Source organism: Rattus norvegicus, chromosome 14 (genome assembly GCF_036323735.1).
Source record: "Rattus norvegicus strain BN/NHsdMcwi chromosome 14, GRCr8, whole genome shotgun sequence".
Classification (NCBI taxonomy): Eukaryota; Metazoa; Chordata; class Mammalia; order Rodentia; family Muridae; genus Rattus; species Rattus norvegicus.
This window is the reverse complement of record NC_086032.1, coordinates 93555940-93575803: the sequence shown is the minus strand read 5'-3', so window position 1 is coordinate 93575803 and position 19864 is coordinate 93555940. Positions and strand designations below refer to the sequence as shown.

Below are 19864 nucleotides of genomic sequence, written 5' to 3'. Positions count from 1 at the left end.
CATGTCTGCATTTCCATAATATCAGAATTGATCAAATAATAGTAAATCCACAAGGTATTGTGGTTTACAAAGTAGGAAATTGCCACATAACCACACCTTCTTTGATATTATGGCTAAAGCTAATAGAATTTCTTTTATTTCAATCTTAATTACTAGTATTAACTTCCTTATTAAATATCACATGGTAAACAGTAAATATTTATGCTTATATGTATAGTTACAATTCAAAGAAACGTTAAATAGGCTATAGCATAATTAAAGAGATTTTATGAGGAGGTCGAAAGAAAGGAGTCTATGTTGATAGGAACATGAACCCACACTATTTCTGGGAAGAATTTTCTTATGAGGCAATGAGAGTAAGGATTGAGAATAAAGCTGCAGAGTTGAGACATTAACCACAAGGTAAATGGGAAAAACCAGGTCAGAGCAAGAATGATAGGTTCAAACAAATGAGTAGATGAATGGATAGATGGCTGCCAACTAGGCTGCTTTCATAGTGGGGGCTGAGTTGAGTGTAAACCCATGGACCTTGATAGTTCTCTGATAAGCTAGTATTGAATCACTCATGGAGGCTGTGTTTTCACTATGCTGGGTGTCTACCGTTTGTGGGAGCCAGGCTATGTGTTAGAAACTTTCATTTGTTTGGTGTAAGTGATAAGCTCTTGGGGCTAATTTCCCAATTTACAATTTTAATATGGATTCATACCCTATAAACTTAAATGTGCATATCCTATAAACTTAAAGGTGGCTACCTTTCTTCTCTCAGAAACAAGTCAGTAATCTATCTGTTCAAAAGGTGGAGGTTGTGGTTGTACATATAGACACATTAGTCTTCAAACTCAAAATATGGTCAAAAGCTTCTTGTAAAAATATGATCTCTGAAGCCTAAACACTGTTGTTTCATATAATATAGACTCATTTTACATTGGTGTGGAGTTATCTAAAAAAAAAACCCATCTCTTTACATAGAAAAGCTTTTCCTCTAAATTGAGTACTCCCTAATTTGCTGGATTTTTATTTTATTTTGCTATGTAAAAGTTATCAATGGATTTGGGGGTATTTTGTTTTCTTTTCCTGGAGGTTTTGCCTGTTTTTTGTCTTATTTTGTTTTATTTGCCAAGTTGCTTATATGTTTGGTGTTTTGTTTTGTTTTGTTTTCTACAAAATTACATATAGCCCATTCTGACTCCAAACTCACTATGTAACTAAGAACGATCATAAAATCCAAGTCTTTCTGACTCAACATTACAAGTGCTAGGATTCGAAATATGTACAACCATGGCTAATGCATTTTAAAGTATTTCTTTAGCTAAGAGTCTAGACAATTTATATCATGTCGGACAGAAAAATACGATTTATAAACTGTGTACTTTTCTAGAACAACAAGAAGCACTGGATCTTAAAGATTTGTGGCATACAACATCCTTCCTACATCTGTATCTAACTGATAATTCAGCCTTGCATGTATGATTAGCTTCCTGTTGAGTTGAGCATCCTTCTACATCCTAATAAGCATTCATTTGACCTTTGTGTGATAACTGGAGGAAAGTCTGCATTAACCCTTCTCTTGTAGGGATTTGAGACCATTGAAAGGAATCTCTTATTAGAGCACTTTAGTTGAGCATTGCTCCTGGAAGTTAGAATCTCCTTCATTCTGGAATACAGCAAGCAGCTCTTCCTTCTTCTTAATGTCTAAGTAGTCTCTCCTGTTTCACAGATACCTTCACTGTCATTCAAATTTAAACTAGTCCTCTACATCTATGAATGAAATTTAGAGGAAAAAAATCATGATTTCCTGTACTTATTCACATTCTCAGCCATCTTTTTACATTCTCTCAAGACAAAGGATTGATTAAAAAGGATAAATGTTGCCCCATCATTTTCAAATGATTCACCAACGAAAACAATATCTTCTATACACATGAAGAGATGATGTGTGATATTCTCCAAAACTCTGTAAGAGAAGTTCATTCCCCCAATTTCACAAGTATCCCTGCAGTATGTAAACCAGATGAAATTATTTTGAGAGTAGATGTTATTAAAGGCCCTGAATTTGACTACTTCAAGAAAAATAACATGAAAAGGCAATGGTCTTTCTTCCATAATGATTATAATCTGGCTTATGAAACAGACCTGGAGAATTTCAAATGCTTTTTAAATAGCACTTTGTAGCAAGCTCTGCACAAACAGATTCTGGTAAAGATGGTGAGCCCACACTTTTTTCTTACCTATTCTGAAGAATGCTGGAAATATTCTTCTGAAAGGAGCCATTGAAATGAGATTTCTAGAATAAGCAGAGTTTCATGGTTCAAAAGTAAGCTCCTGGAAGGCTTATCTCAGACAAAGAGCTCACATTCTCCACTCCCTGCAGCTGGCAGAGTGTCTCAGAACACAAGGCAGATTTCTCTCTGGGAAGCACCTTCTATAGTCACAGATTTATACTAAATTCCCAAAAAGACATATTCTCTGAAGGAGAAGGAAGATGTGTGAAGAATTCAATTTGTGCTTATTTACTGATCTCTCTTGTTTGTCTTCTATTTAAGATTTTAGGAAAACCCTTTGGCTCTCTTGCTTGGTTACTGTTTATGCTATGAAAGTGAGTGGCAATTTTGAAAGTAAAGATAGATTAAGCATACAAAGAGGTGCACTGATTTAAGCAAGATATTTCTTAAAACTTGAAAAAAGTGACTAAATAAGTTAAGTTTTTAAATATATATACATATTCATATACATATATGTGTCTGTGTATGTATATAATTACCCTGTGGTTCTGACTCTCTGAAAATACCTCATCATTTCTTAAAGTCTTGTTCCAGGTAGGATTTACAAGTGACTCCTATGGAATATATATATATATATATATATATATATATATATATATATGTTAACTCTTGCCTTCACACAAAGAATTCAGCTATTGCACAGGCTCACAGGGACCCACACCATCTGCCTTGAAAGTTATTCAGCAATGGTATATTTAGCAGTAAAATGTAAAACTAAGGTTTGATATGGACTTTGCTTGCTCATATGTCCATCTCATATGTCATGAAAGCAATTGAAGATGAACAAATCTGAGGCATGTATAACAACTGCATAGATTGCAGGAAAAATATAGATAATAAAGGTTCACACAAACAGTATATGCAGGTCTTTACATACATTAGATTAAAAGCTTTGCAAAAGATTCAGAAAATATCATTTCCCTCCAACCTTAGTCTCCAATGCAACAGCTTTAAAGATTCAGGCCATTGCCAGTTTTAGTAGAGTAGGCCAGCTACAGAAGAAGGTGAAGCAGGATGATGCAAGGTCTTGACCAGGTCAAGTCAAGCCTAGTCTACAGAAAGAGTTCAAAGCAAGCTCAAGCAACATCAATGCAAACAAACAAACAAAAGTCCAACTAAAATAGAATGAAGACCAAAGATTTAATTAAGTAACACAGCTCTACCTTTCACAGTAACTAACTAACCAAGGAAATGCTATATAAACGAGAGATTAGTGTTCATAAGCCTTCTAAATGGGATTTTTGACAGTCTATTCCACTCTGCCCTCTGCCATAGGAAAGTTCATATATACTTTGAAGTCCACAGAATCTTTGACGTACACCATCACAACCTCATAATATATGTGAAGTGTTGGTACCTTCATTATTAACTTCCCAGCTTCAAAATTTGTTCAGCCGCTTTCTCTTCATTATGAATTTTTCCTTTACAACATTTTCTTACAATACCACAATGCAAACAATAATTTTCAAATAAATAATAAAAATAAATATGGCAATTGCTAATCTTGCTTGTCATTGAGACACTCCTTAAAAGATGGAACCTAGAAGGAAGCATTTCTTTCGTCATATTGAACAATGGCATATGTATTAGGATAATTGGTTTATAGCTAATGGATGGAGGAGGACCTCACCAACTATGGGAGGTACCAACACTAGGCAAATTGTTCTGGACGATATAGGAAAGGCAGTTGATTATGAACTTGGAAAAGAGCTAATATACAGCACTCTTACATGGTCTCTGCTTCAGATGATGGTTGAACTCATGCCCTGTTATTTCTCATGGAGGGTCCCCTGTGACCTGTAAGCTGAAATGAATCCTATTCCTAAAGTGTTTTATTTGGTCCTGACACTCATTTTAGCAACTGAAAGCTAAAAATAAAACTAATATTTTAAATAATTTCTTTTAGGAGAAATTTGTGGTAGCTAAAAGGAAAGATGTTGTAGGTAAAAGAAAATGCCTTTCTATACTTTTGAGAGTGTAAAATTTTCTGAAGCTGGTTCCCTGTTATGTAGGATGAGTTAAGGTCTCACATAAAATAGGGATATGAGGATTTCAGCAGGGATGTCCATGTGACATATTATCTTTCAGGTATTGACTAACTCTGCCTGTCTACACGCTTGGAATCTGTACTTTTCTAATTTTTTTTCTTGCACAGATACATTTTACAGATATAAAGCAAAGAAGATAAAATTAAACCTTGAGTTAATTAGGCTGCACTAACTAGAATTAGTAAACGATATACAAATAAGATTGCAACTCAAGCATAGACTCGTGAAATGAGGAAGCTGCAGAGGAGCAGATTATATTCAGAGAAGATAAAAGTATATTTCAAAATGGTTATAAGCTGGAATATAGTCAATGAAAATAACGTATGAAACAGTGAAATACATTTCTACTTTACTTCATTCTTCTTGTGAAGATTTGAACTGACAGGATAAATTAATAATAAGCCATGGTAGTTTGAATAGTAATTCGTGTGTTTAAATGCTCGGCAATAGTGAAGGGCACTATTGCAAGGTGATGCCTTACTGGAGGGGGTATGCTCATGTAGGGGAAAGTATATCACTGTGTAATCAGGCTTTGAGACCTCCTATGCTCCGGTTCTATAGGAGCCTCCTACTGGCTTCCTGAAGAAACCAATCTCCTTCTACCTGCATTCAAATCAAGATCTAGAACTCTTGGCTGCTCCAGCACTATTTCTTCATAAATGCTGCCATGGTTCCCACCTGATAATAATGGATTAAACCTCTGAAATTGTAGGCCAGCCCCAATTGAATGTTGTGTTTTATAAGAGCTGCCTTGCTCATGATGGGCCTTCATAGCAATAAAGCCTAAGACTAAGTTGGGTATAAAAAACTTTATTTAAAATCTCCTTTTTAATATATATAGATAATCTCGAGGCCTAATAATATCTTGACTAACACTGAAGTAATTCATCATAAAGATGGATTTCAGAAAATGTAGTTGTGTTACAACAAAATTACTCATGGAAAATCTGTAAAGGATATTGTTATAGCAAAGGCGACATGCTATAACAATAAAAGCAGTTTGGCTAGATGGCAGAGATCTGGAAGAAATTTTAAGCAAAGTATTTAAAAATTTGTTAATGAAATATACATGTATATAATATGATCTTAGCCTATGTAATTATAATAACACAAAGGAATAAAATATATTTTAGAAAAAAACATAAAAATAGCAAAAATAGCAAAGTTAAATATGTACATATATATACATATATAAATTACATGTTACAAAATTTTAATCAATATAAATTATTTGACTGGAATAACCAATAGCAGGTAAAACATAAAAGGCAACTATATTAGTCAACATGGAGAAATTACACAAATATGAATATACTATTGAAAGATTCTTTTGAATTAGCAACTGATTTATTTGAATACATTTCATATGTACCAGTTTCTATAGACATGAAAGTGGTAACATCAAAATATGTACGGGAGAAATCATATTCAGAGAAAGTCAAACAAAAATGGAGATAAACAAACAGAAAAGAGGAGTATATGTAACATAGGAGGACATCAAAATTCATAGACTAGAATTTAAAAAAGCAGATGTTATAGTAAATGTGATGTATAATATTTAAATATCTAATTACACTAATAAATAAAAAATACCAAAACCTAGACAAATGTTCATGTGTGAAGGAGGATATAGGCTTAAAGGAAAATTTAGTACTGATATTTGATAAAGATTTATATTTCAAATGCCTTTTAAATACTCATACTCATACTCACAGATACTCAAAGGCACTGTCTCTGTCTTCATCACAGAAGCCTCTCACTGCGGTTGACAGTTGTTAATGCACAAACCCACAACTGGAAAAAGTGGCTCCAATAATTGGCATTGGAGCACAGAACCCAAAAAGAGAACACCGAGTTTTTACCTTGAATGGCTTAGAGAACAGCAGAGTGAAAGAAGAAAGAATGTAAGAGAACAGAGACATTTACAGAAAAACAACAAATAGAAAATATTGACCCCACCTGTGCTTATAAACAGAGGACCTGTATGAGGTATCAGCAGTTATCTTCCCAGTGAATTGGAAACAGACAACTCTGGGGGACGATTGTCAATTAATGCTTGCTAGGAAGAAATGATTTCACCTTTTCCAGTAAAACCCCTGATAAGTTGAACATGTGCTAGTGAATAATCTCGCACACATGTCCGTGCAAAAAACTTTAATCAAACCGGTACTGAAAGATTTGATAGTGGGAAGAAGAGGACAATGGATGTTGAAACAAGTAATTTCATTATATATTTTATGTAGCAGTCAGTGAAATAAATGCAGTGCTTATCAGATGAATACAAATCTCACAGTATATGTTGATGTCCTTTAAAAACTTCAAAATAAGTTTCTAAACTTCTATGCATCCACATGGCATTTTAGATATTTTTTAGTGGTAAAAAAATAAAACATTTATGAGTGTGCAAAATTTTAAAATGTGATTAAAAACATAGGACCTACCTAAAGAACAAGAGAAGTTGAGCCCCAGTCTCCTTTTGAGTTAGTCAGGGTCCTCTTTGTGCACTCAATTAGGGAAAGCCATACTGGAATAACCACGGCTGAGTGACAGAAATATATACATTTAAAAACTATCAAAATTAGTAGGAATAGGAAATGAAATTTTCAAACAAAAATTAAGGTGCATAAAGGGAATAAAAATTCTGATCACAAACAAAAAAAGCAAATAATTAAGAAAATGACACTGGTACAACCACTCTGAATATCAGTCTCTCGATTCTTCAGAAAACTGAACATAGGACCGAGCTATACCACTCCTAGGCATATTCCCAAAAGATGCTCCAACATATAACAAGGAAGCATGCTTCACTATGTTAATGGCAGCCTTATTTACAATAGCCAGAAGCTGCGAAAAAATCAGATGTCCTTCAACAGAGGAATGGATACCGAATGTGGTACATATACACAAAGGAGAACTACTAAGCTGTTAAAAAAATGATTTCATAAAACTCACAGACAAGGCACAGGCAGTGTGTCCAAATTAACAAAATCAGAAATGAAAAGGGAGACATAGCAACAGAATCTGAGGAAATTAAAAAAAAAAAAAAACAGATCATACTACAAAAGTCTATATACAACAAAACTGGAAAATATGTAGGAAGTGAACAATTTTCTATTAAAAATGCCAGGTACCAAAGTTAAATTAGGAACAGATTAACCATCTAAACAACCCCATAACTCCTATAGAAATTGAAGCAGTTATTAAAAGTCTCCCAAACAAAAGGAACCCAGGACCAGATGAGTATAGACCAGAATTCTATCAGACATTGATAGAAGACCTCGCACTGATACTGTTCAAATTATTCCACAAAATAGAAAAAGAGGGAGCACTACCAAATTCCTTCTCTGAAGCCACAATTACTCCTATACCTAAACCACACAAAGACCAAACAAAGAAAGAGAACTTCAGACCAATTTCCATTATGAATATCGATGCAAAAATATTCAATAAAATTCTTGCAAACAGAATCCAAGAACACATAAAAATGGTCATCAATCATGATCAAGTAGGCTTCATTCCAAGGATGCAGGGATGATTCAATATATGGAAAATTATCAATGTAATCCACTATATAAACAAACTCAAAAATAAAAACCACATGATAATTTCATTAGACGATGGTAAAGCGTTTGCCAAAATTCAACACACTTTCACGATATAAGTCCTAGAAAGATCAGGAATTCAAGGCACATAAATAAACATAATGAAAGCAATATACAGCCAATCAGTAGCTAGCATCAAACTAAATGTGGAAATACTTGAAGCAATCCCACTAAAATCTGAGAATAGATAAGGCTTCCCACTCTCTCCCTACTTATTCAATATAGTGCTCGAAATCCTATCCAGAGCAATCATGCAAAAAAAAAAAAAAAAAAAAAAGGTAGGTCAAAGGGATACAAATTGGAAAGGAAGAAGTCAAAATATCACTATTTGGAGATAATATGATAGTATACTTAAGTGACTCCAAAAGTTCCACCAGAAAACCTGATGGACAATTTCAGCAAAGTGTCTGTGTGTACAGTTAACTCAAACAAATCAGTAGCCTTCTTCTACTCAGAAGATAAATGGGCTGAGAAAGAAATAAGGGAAATGACACCCTTCACAATAGTCCCAAATAATATATAACAACTTGGTGTGACTTTAACCAAGCACAGGAAAGATCTGTATGACAACTTCAAGTTTCTGAAGAAAAAAAATTGAAGATCTCAGAAGATGCAAAGACCACCCATGGTCATGGATTGGCAGGATTAATATAGTAAAAATGACCATTTTGCCAAAAGCAATCTACAGATTCAATGCAATCCCCATCAAAATTCCAAGTCACTTCTTCATAGAGAAAGAAAGAGTAATTGGCAAATTCATTTGGAATAACAAAAAACCCCAGGATAGCAAAAACTATATTTAACAAAACAATCATCATCCCTGACCTCGTGGAGTATTACAGAGCAATATTCTTAAAAACTGTATGGTATTGTTGGTACAGAGACAGGCAGGTAGATAAGTGGAATAGTATTGAAGACCCTGAAATGAACCAAACACGGATGATCATTTGATCTGTAACAAAGAAGCTAAAACCATCCAATGGAAAAAAGATAGAATTTTCAACAAATGGCACTGGTTCCATTGTAGGTCAGCATGTAGAAAAATGTAGATTGATCCATTCTTATCACCCTGTACAAAGTTTAAGTCCACGTGAATCAAAGACCTCCACATCAAACCATATACACTCAAACTAATAGAAGAAAAAGTGGGGAAGCTTCTCAAACACATAGGCACTGGGCACAGCAGAAAATCTCCTGAACAAAATACTCATGACTTATGCTCTAAGATCAAGAATCAACAAATGGTTGAGGATAGCTTTAGCTATCCTGGGTTTTTTGTTATTCCAGATGAATTTGCAAATTGTTCTGTCTAACTCTTTGAAGAATTGGATTGGTATTTTGATGGGGATTGCATTGAATCTGTAGATTGCTTTTGGTAAAATGGCCATTTTTACCATATTAATCCTGCCAATCCATGAGCATGGGAGATCTTTCCATCTTCTGAGGTCTTCTTCAATTTCTTTCCTCAGTGTCTTGAAGTTCTTATTGTACAGATCTTTTACTTGCTTGGTTAAAGTCACACCGAGGCTTATGCTCTAAGATCAAGAATCGACAAATGGGATCTCATAAAACTGCAAAGCTTCTGTAAGGCAAAGGACACTGAGGTTAGGACAAAACGGCAACCAACAGATTGGGAAAAGATCTTTACCAATCCTGCAACAGATAGAGGCCTTATTTCCAAAATATACAAAGAACTCAAGAAGTTAGACCGCAGGGAAACAAATAACCCTATTAAAAAATGGGGTTCAGAGCTAAACAAAGAATTCACAGCTGAGGAATGCCGAATGGCTGAGAAACACCTAAAGAAATGTTCAACATCTTTAGTCATAAGGGAAATGCAAATCAAAACAACCCTGAGATTTCACCTCACACCAGTGCGATTGGCTAAGATCAAAAACTCAGGTGACAGCAGATGCTGGCGAGGATGTGGAGAAAGAGGAACACTCCTCCATTGTTGGTGGGATTGCAGACTGGTAAAACCATTCTGGAAATCAGTCTGGAGGTTCCTCAGAAAATTGGACATTGAACTGCCTGAGGATCCAGCTATACCTCTCTTGGGCATATACCCAAAAGATGCCTCAACATATAAAAGAGACACGTGCTCCACTATGTTCATCGCAGCCTTATTTATAATAGCCAGAAGCTGGAAAGAACCCAGATGCCCTTCAACAGAGAAATGGATACAGAAAATGTGGTACATCTACACAATGGAATATTACTCAGCTATCAAAAACAACGAGTTTATGAAATTCGTAGGCAAATGGTTGGAACTGGAAAATATCATCCTGAGTGAGCTAACCCAATCACAGAAAGACATACATGGTATGCACTCATTGATAAGTGGCTATTAGCCCAAATGCTTGAATTACCCTAGATCCCTAGAACAAACGAAACTCAAGACGGATGATCAAAATGTGAATGCTTCACTCCTTCTTTAAATGAGGAAAAAGAATACCCTTGGCAGGGAAGGGAGAGGCAAAGATTAAAACAGAGACTGAAGGAACACCCATTCAGAGCCTGCCCCACATGTGGCCCATACATATACAGCCACCCAATTAGACAAGATGGATGAAGCAAAGAAGTGCAGACCGACAGGAGCCGGATGTAGATCACTCCTGAGAGACACAGCCAGAATACAGCAAATATAGAGGCGAATGCCAGCAGCAAACCACTGAACTGAGAATAGGTCCCCTATTGAAGGAATCAGAGAAAGAACTGGAAGAGCTTGAAGGGGCTCGAGACCCCAAAAGTACAACAATGCCAAGCAACCAGAGCTTCCAGGGACTAAGCCACTACCTAAAGACTATACATGGACTGACCCTGGACTCTGACCCCATAGGTAGCAATGAATATCCTAGTAAGAGCACCAGTGGAAGGGGAAGCCCTGGGTCCTGCTAAGACTGAACCCACAGTGAACTAGTCTATGGGGGGAGGGCGGCAATGGGGGGAGGGTTGGGAGGGGAACACCCATAAGGAAGGGGAGGGGGGAGGGGGATGTTTGCCCGGAAACCGGGAAAGGGAATAACACTCGAAATGTATATAAGAAATACTCAAGTTAATAAAAAAAAAAAAAAAAAAGAATCAACAAATGGAACCTCATAAAACTGCTAAGCTTCTGTAAGGCAAAGAACATTGTCATTAGGACAAAATGGCAATCAACAAATGGGGAAAGATCTTTCCCAATCCTACATCTGATAGAGGGCTAATATCCAAAATATACGAAGAACTCAAGAAATTAGACTCCAGAGAGCCAAATAAACCTATTAAAAATTCTAAACATAGAATTCTTTGCTGAGGAATACTGAATGGCTAAGAAGCACCTAAAGAAATGTTCAAACTCATTAGTCATCAGGGAAATGCAAATCAAAATAACCTTAAGATTCCACATCAATCCAGTCAGAATAGCTAAGATAAAGAATGGAGGGGACAGCTGATGCTAGGGAGGATGTGGAGAAAGAGGAACACTACTTCACTGTTGGTGGGATTGTAAACTGGTACAACCACTCTTGAAATCAGTCTGGAGGTTCCTCAGAAAATTGGACAGTGTGCTACCTGAGGACCTGGCTATACCTCTCCTGGGCATATACCCAAAAGATGCTCCAACATTCAACAAAGGCACATGTTCCACTATGTTCATAGTAGCCTTATTTATAATAGCCAGAAACTGGAAAGATCCCTTCAAAAGAGGAACAGATTCCAAAAATGTGGTACATCTCCATGATGGAGTACTACTCAGTGATCAAAAACAATGACTTCATGAAATTCATAGACAAATTGTTGGAATTAGAAAGCATCATCTTGAGTGAGGTAACCAAATCACAGAAAAACACCAATGGTATTCACTCACTGATAAACGGATATTAGTCCAAAAGCTTGAATTACCCAAGATGCAATCCACAGACCACATGAAGCTTGAGAAGGATGACTGTAATGTGGATGATTCATTCCTTCTTAAAAGGGGGAACAAAAATATCCATAGGAGGAGATATGGAGGCAAAGTTTAGAGCAGAGACCGAAGGACTAATATATATATATATATATATATATATATATATATATATATATATATACACATTGTGAGAGACACAAGCAGAGCATGTTAAATACAGAGGTCAGTGCCAGCAGCAAACCACTGAACTGAGAACGGGATTCCCATTGGAGGAATTAGAGAATGGACTGGAAGACCTGAAGGGGCTTGTAATCCCATAAGAACAACAATGCCAACCAACCAGAGCTTACAGGGACTTTACCACTACCCAAAGACCCATGGACTTTTCCAAGGCTCCAATGGCATATGTAGCAGAGGATTGCCTTGTTGGGGCACCAGAGAAAGGAGAAGACAGAACAACGGTTCATGTCTGGGGGGCATGGGGCATAAGGTAAGGGGAGGAAATTGGGAACGGTACCTTTATGGGGGATTGGGAGGGGATAGGGGGTTTATGGATAGGAAACCGGCAAAGGGAATAATATTTGAAGTGTAAATAAAGAAATGTATCTAACAACAAAAAACTTGCAGACAAGTGGGTGGAGAAAGAAAATATAATCCTGACTGAGTCACAAAAGAACACACATGCTATGTACTCACTGATAAGTGGATATGAGGAAAATGCTTGGAATACCCACAGTACAATTGACAGATCATATGAAGGTCAAGAAGAAAAAGGACTAATGTATGGTGGCTTCAGTCCTACTTAGAAAGGAGAACAAAATAATCATGGGAAGTATAGGGAAGGAGGGACTTGAGAAAAAGATAGGAGGGAAAGGGTAAAAAGGGAGTACGTTCAGGTATGGGAGGAGATGAGAGAGATGTACACAGAGTCAGGAAATTGAACAGAAGTCTATAACAATGGTGGAGGGTGAACTGGGTGTCGCCTCCAGAAAGTCCCAGATGCCAAGAAAGCAAGAAGTTCCTAGGACCCAATGGAGATGGTATTAGCTGAAATACCCAACTGTCAGACCCTCCTGGGTTCCCTTAGTTTTTACCCCCTGCTGACCCTTGCTGATACATGTAAAAGACTTTGTTCTTTAGAAAGGGACTTCCTGGCCTTGCTGTTTGGCCCTGCTGTAACACCTTTGAAGCCAGTCCTTGGTTTTATTTTCTGTTTTCCTGCTGAAAATGTAAACTTTTTTCTCCCTTATGGTTCCCAGTGGGTTTTCCACCCTGTGGTTGGGGTATATGCACTGTAAACCTCAGTAAAGCTTTTTCATTCTCTTAGCATAAATGACCCAAGTATATGTTATTTTTCTTAAATTTTGCAGGCCCAGTTCTTGGTACCTTGGTGGCATGGGTCTTGTCAACCAACAAAGGGGAAAGAAAAGCTGTAGAGACCTTATCCAAATGTTACACATGGTGAGGCATGGGGACACGCCCCCATCTCCAAAATTTTAACTCAGAATTGCTCTTGTCTAAAGAAAATACAGGGACAAAGAGTGGAACAGAGACTGAAGGAAAGGCCATTCAGAGACTGCCACACCTTGGGATCTGTCCCAATGCAAACACCAAACCCAGACACTATTGGCTGATTCCAACAAGTGCTTGCTGAGAGCAGCATGATATAGTTGTCTCCTGAGATGCTCTGCCAGAACCTAGTGAGTACAAATACAAATGCTGAAAGCCAATCATCAGACTGAGCAAGGGGATCCCAACGGAGGAGTTAGGGGAAGACATGAAGGAGCTGAAAGTGTTTGCATTCCCATAGGAAGAAAAATATCAACCAACCAAACCTCTCAGAGCTCCGAGAGACTAAACACCCAACCAAATAGTACCCACAAAGGGACCCAAGACTTCAGCTGCATATGGAGAAGAGGATGATGGTATCAGACATCAATGGGAGGGGAGGCCCTTGGTTCTGTGAAAGCTTGATGCTCCAGTGTGGGCTAGAGCAGTGAGACTGAAGTGGGTTCATAGGGGAACAATCTCATAGAAGCAGGGAGGGGGAATTGTATAGGAGGTTTGTGGAGGGAAAACTGGGAAATGGGGTAACATTTGAAATGTAAACAAATAAAGTAACCATTCAAAAGGAAAAAAGAAAAGAAACTGACTGTAAAGAACACATTTCTCTTTTTTCTTCCCATCTTTAATGTTATAAACTGTGTTAAAATATTGGACAAGAAATGAAAGCTCTTAATCTAATTAGATAAGTAAGAAATATGCATACTACATATGCATAGATCTAGTAGCTTAGAGAAATTAATTAGAAGGCCAAGCAATTGTGAATATTTTGAGTTGTTTCAAGAGAAACATTATGTAGGAAGAAATAGTACAAAATAGACTTTTTAGCAATTTGATAAAATTACAATCTCATGTTTTCCTGAATAAAACAACAAAAGCTAACAGAGCAGTTACCAAGAGTTGTGGGAAGTTTTCTTTCACGTTATTCAAAATCCTGCTTACACAAGAGGAATTTATGGTTTGAAAGTTATGTTATTAAGGGCTCTAATAAGTCAGTAAAATTTTTAAGGAGAGACAAAAACAAAATGTTACTTAACATTATTGGGTCATTGCAATTTCTATTACCATACCACCTTGTTTGCCATAACTATACACAACTATAATTGGCTAATATGCAAGAAAATATTAGAAAAGGAAATAACATATTTTACAAAAGAAGTCAATTAAAAACATCTCTACTGGTATTCCTAACCTTCTCCCACCTTCTGGGAATGGCAAGAATCCCATATTACTAGAATTAGTTTTAATACATTAAAATAAATAAGTAGAATATCTGAGTAAAAGAAATGTATGGCTTTAGAGGGCTACAGACTTGAAGGATATCATTTCCTGATTCAAATACCTCTTTTGGCACATATATTTTCTGGTAGCCTAATATGATCAAGCTATAGTTTTGGCAATAAAGATTAGTGAGAAGAAAAGTTTGCAAGGTGCCTGACAGAAACTGTATGACCACTGTGAGAGTTTCATTTCTCCACCCTTACAATTTATCAAACATTGTGATGAGGATTAAGCAATAATTTTCATCATGATAATTTGGTTCCCAACAATAAAGTTCCAATGGTGGTTTTTTTAAATATGTTTTTCTTTGTTTGGTTTTGTTCTCTTTTTTTTAAAGATCTATTTATTTTATGTATATAAGTACACTGTCGCTCTCTTCAGACACACCAGAAGAGGGCATCAGATCCATTTACTGATGGTTGTGAGCCAAAATGTAGTTGCTGGGAATTGAACTCAGGACCTCTGGAAGAGCAGTCAATGCTCTTAACCACTGAGCCATCTCTCCAGCCCCCAATGGTGGTTTATAATTTCATCAGTAATCACAGGCTAGGGGACTTTCTGAAATACTCAAAAATGTTCCTCAAATTATGAAATTAAAATTAAAATACCTTAAAATTACATAAGCAAATCCCATATCTTCTATGATGAAGATTACATACACGAAGGTCAGGACTCTTATAATGAAACCAGGAAATGGTGCTCGATGTGGTTAGCATAGTTTGATATGAGAATTAAAAATCACTTAAAAATAAATTGAATCTGTTATTTCATTAAAATTGAAGGACGAAGTACCAGCTTTTACTCTACTTAAATAAAAACTATTATTTAATTGAAAGATATATTAACATATGGTCCACTAAATAACTCCATCTAGAAAGCTAATTTAGTTTGCCTTATTTAGAACTGAATTACTAAGAAATGTATCTAAAATGGCACCAAAGATGTACAAATTAATATAACAGATGTTTTTAGTTCATAAATCTGTTGAGAACCGTTGGATTTAAAATAATATAAGGCTCAGTATTGGAGCATTGGAAACTATCTATATGAATATTTAATTTAAAATGATAAATAACTAGAAGCTAGGCATATACACCTTCAGCCCCAGCACAGAGGAGGAAGAAGTGGGAAGTTTTCGGACCTGAGATGCTTGATCTATTAAGTACTTGTCCTAAAATACCATGGCCAAAAGCCATGGAGGAAAGTTTATTTTGGCTTACCATTCTAGACAGAACGTACATAATGTCAGGGGAGGGTATAAGTAGTCTGATCAGGAAACAGAAATCTCAACTGTAAATACAAAGCAAACATTGAGCTAGAAGTGGGTCAAGGTTATAAACTCTCAAAACTCACTTTCGATGATTGTATTTGCTCTAGGAAGCCTGAATCTCTGAAGATTCCATAACCTGCCAACATATAACTGTCAACAAGAGAACAATTGTTAATACTTCATTCTAAGGAAAACATTTCTCATCCACGCCATCATACCTGATATTCATTATACGGTCCAGACTCAACTCAAAAATGTAATTAATAATCTTACTACAATAATTTCCTGAATGGTAGGATTACAGGTATGTGCTACAAGGTCTAGCTGTTAAGCACATGTTTTTGATTATATATAACATTTCCAATACAATTAAAATACTATAAATTAATCAATATATCTTCCTGTAAGATATTTTGAAACAGCTATTGTAAGAAAAATATAATTTGTGAATGTTTTAATGAAATAAAGTGATATCTAGAAATATAGGAAGCTAGCATCCTCTATGAGTTCTTTGTATGCATAAATAGTAAGAATAATATAAATAAAATACTTTATAAATTATCAAAATAAATATAAATCTGCAGCAAAAAGTTGTTTCTTTTGGTAAACGCAACTTTAGAACATGAATATAAATACAATTTTAAATGAATAAATGAAAATAGAATTAAAAAGCTCTAACAAATTTAATCACACACAAACCTATGCGCACACACACACACATGGGCGCACACACACACACACACATACAGAGAGAGAGAGAGAGAGAGAGAGAGAGAGAGAGAGAGAGAGAGAGAGCATGGAGCACTAATATCAATAATGCATAATTAAGGAAATAATGTGGTGCCAGGCCTGGAATGGGTTGAAGCAGGAACCAGTATTGGATGTAGAGATAGCTTTAAAGATGGATGGTCTCCAAATGTAGTTTTAAAGACTGATGATCTCTGGCTTTTAAACTCTGCAATTATACAGACTACTGATGCTCCTGGCTTCTAAAATAACATAAAAATTTTTTCTTGCTTATTCTGAGGTTAAAAATTTCTTTTTTTTTTTTTTGAAATTTGAAGTCTTTATTGAACCAATTGCATGTTAGGTTACAAAGGTATTTCACTTTTCCAAAATGCTGTTTCTCTTTGTAGACCAATCTGGCCACAAAAGGCTACCTGGCTAAGTATTAGCCAGAAACTTCTAAATCCCAGTGTGATCTTCTTGTGGCATTTTTCCAACAAATAATGCAGACCAAATCACAAGATGGCCACCTCACTGGTCACATGGTCCTTAGGTTAATGAGCAGAGGCTGACAGGCTGTCTCCTCACTCTTCCAAGAACCGCCCAAGTGCACACTGCAGAAGGAAAGTTTGTTGTGAATACCACAGGACAGAAGGACAGGCAGCTCATAACTCCAGTGGAAAAACATATAGGAGAGCTGAGTGGCAACAGCAGGCACTGTGATAACCTGGGCTGTCAAAGTCTCTCCGTTACTCTGGCATGCAGTTGGAGATCCCATGGCTATGAGCAGTAAAAATTTCTTGCTTGAGTGATTAACACCTGTAGCCTAACATCAAGGGGCTAACTAAAAGATTAAATTCTAAGGGTTTCTTCTTGCCCTCTCCTCTAGCTTGCTAGTCTAGAGAAGTTTGGAGCAATAAACTTCTATTGAACCAGGAGAGGAGAGCAACACTGGCAGAAGGAAAGAACTTTACACAAGTAAATATATGTAACCATACATAGTTTCACACATACATACTTATTTGTTGAGCCCAACAATCTATCTAGTCAACATACATACTTACACAGACACACATCTGCTTCCTTACATTTGCATATGGAACAAAAGCCCAAGTACCAGAGCAGAAAGAACTTATTTTTCTGGATGAAAAAATGAGTTCTTGAGAAACCAAATCTTACAGAATACAATTTTAGAGAACCTGACCTAAGTTTGAACTCAAGTAAATTACCAGGCCAGTACCTAGCATTAGTTTCCAATTTACCCCCGCAACAAGACCTAGGTCTCCTGGTTATTCCTCTATTAAGAGCTGTGTCTAACTCAAGTTCCCTGGTTACTCCACCAACAAATCTTCACCCTTAGGTTAGAAGACTGCCCTTGACTCAAAACCACCAATGCAGAGGGTAGCAGAAGTTAAATTTATGGTCTGACTTCCAGCACAAACCAATTATGCTAAAAAGCCATAGTAGCATCCCAATTAGATGCTTGCCAGCTAAGAAACACCACCACCACCACCACCACCACCACCACCACCACCACCACCACCACCACCACCCCATAGTTTTAACATCTTTAAAATGACTGAGAAGCAATTATATAGAGGTTGAGAGTGCCTGTCAACTGTTAATATGTAATTAAAATCATCTGAACAAAGTCATCATGAAAGGAGAAACACAAATAAAACACATAAAACCACAAATGTAACTCTTCCTCTCTATTGGGCAGAAACAAGAAACAAACAAAAGTGACACTCATAAAAAAGAACTCTCTGTGACACATAAACTTTTCCTCTGGAATAGTGAGCATCTATTAGTTCTCTGAGCTCACATCTGCCCCAAATCAAGACTGAGAATATCTACTGGCCCCAGGGCCTCCATGGCACCCAGACATGTCAGTCCTAACCAAAACCAGGCATAGATACAGATTCAAGGCCTTTTTTCCTAGACAGATGGATGACCTCTGCTCCCTGAGTCAAGATAAATTGACTACATTCTGCAGGTCAGAACGGCCCATTATCAAGCCCCACTGGTCTTCAGAAAGATCCATTGACCTGAGATTGTTCCAAGGGATTGAGAAAGTCATTTTTAAACCCAAATTTGTCCATCCTATTTGGTGGTTTGGTGAGAACTCCTTGAGAACCCACTCTCTTGGCTTAATCCTTTTCTTCCCAAACAATGTGCAAAGTTCTTGCCTTGGCTACCAAAAATTCCAAGGATACAAAGGAAGATATATATATATATATATATATATATATATATATATATATATATATATATATATATATATATATATATTAGGAAAGGCATATTATGATCAGGAATTGTTCCTAAAATGGAGTCCCTTTTGATCTTGTATGAAAAGAGCCCATTTCATGTTTTACAGTACATGGTGAAATTATCCCAGGAAGATCCCCTAATAGATTTTAGTCTTTCCTAAATGGCTGCTGGAAATAAGGATTTAAAACCTAATAAGAGAATTCCATAAAATTCTAAAAAGTCTTTAATTTCTACTGTGCTATTAAAAACAATGACTTCATGTAATCAGTAGTCAAATGGTTGGAACTAGATGGAGGTAACCAAATCACAAAAGATCACATATGGTATGCACTCACTGATAAGTGGATATTAGCCCAAAAACTTGGAATACCCAAGGTATAATTTATAGATAACGTGAAGCTCAAAGAGAAGAATGAGCAAAATGTAGATGTTTCGGTCCTTCTTAGAAGGGTGAACAAAATACTCACAGGAAGAAATACAGAGAAAAGTGTAGAACAGAGACTGAAGGAAAGGCTATCCAGAGACTGCCCCACCTGAGGGTCCATCCCATATATAGTCACCAAACACAGACACTATGCAGATGATAAAAAGTGCATACCGATAAGAGCCTAATATAGTTGTCTTATTATAAAGGCTTAATAACTAGTAGTATAATTTTAGAAATCATTATAAGATCATTATTAAGAATGAAAACATCTATTTTTCTATATAATATAACTACAAGTTAGTATATCTTTGTTGATTTTCAGAAGTGTGCCCAAAAGGATGGGCTATTACCTAGTGATATATGTATTTTTCAATAGTCTCAAAAGATTATGTATCCATTAGACTGCTTTTTTTCTGTCTAGTCTTTAAGACTTTACTTAAGATTGTTGAATCGAGTATTCCTTTTCACTTACTGCCATATCTGTTGGAATGATGATAAGAAC

At 36.3% G+C, this 19864-nt stretch overlaps 1 pseudogene; it reads right to left on the bottom strand.

Annotated features, from left to right (window-relative positions):
- Positions 1–17345: 17345 nt before the first annotated feature.
- On the bottom strand, positions 17346–17451 carry LOC120096789 (small nucleolar RNA SNORA44; annotated as a pseudogene).
- Positions 17452–19864: the final 2413 nt, after the last annotated feature.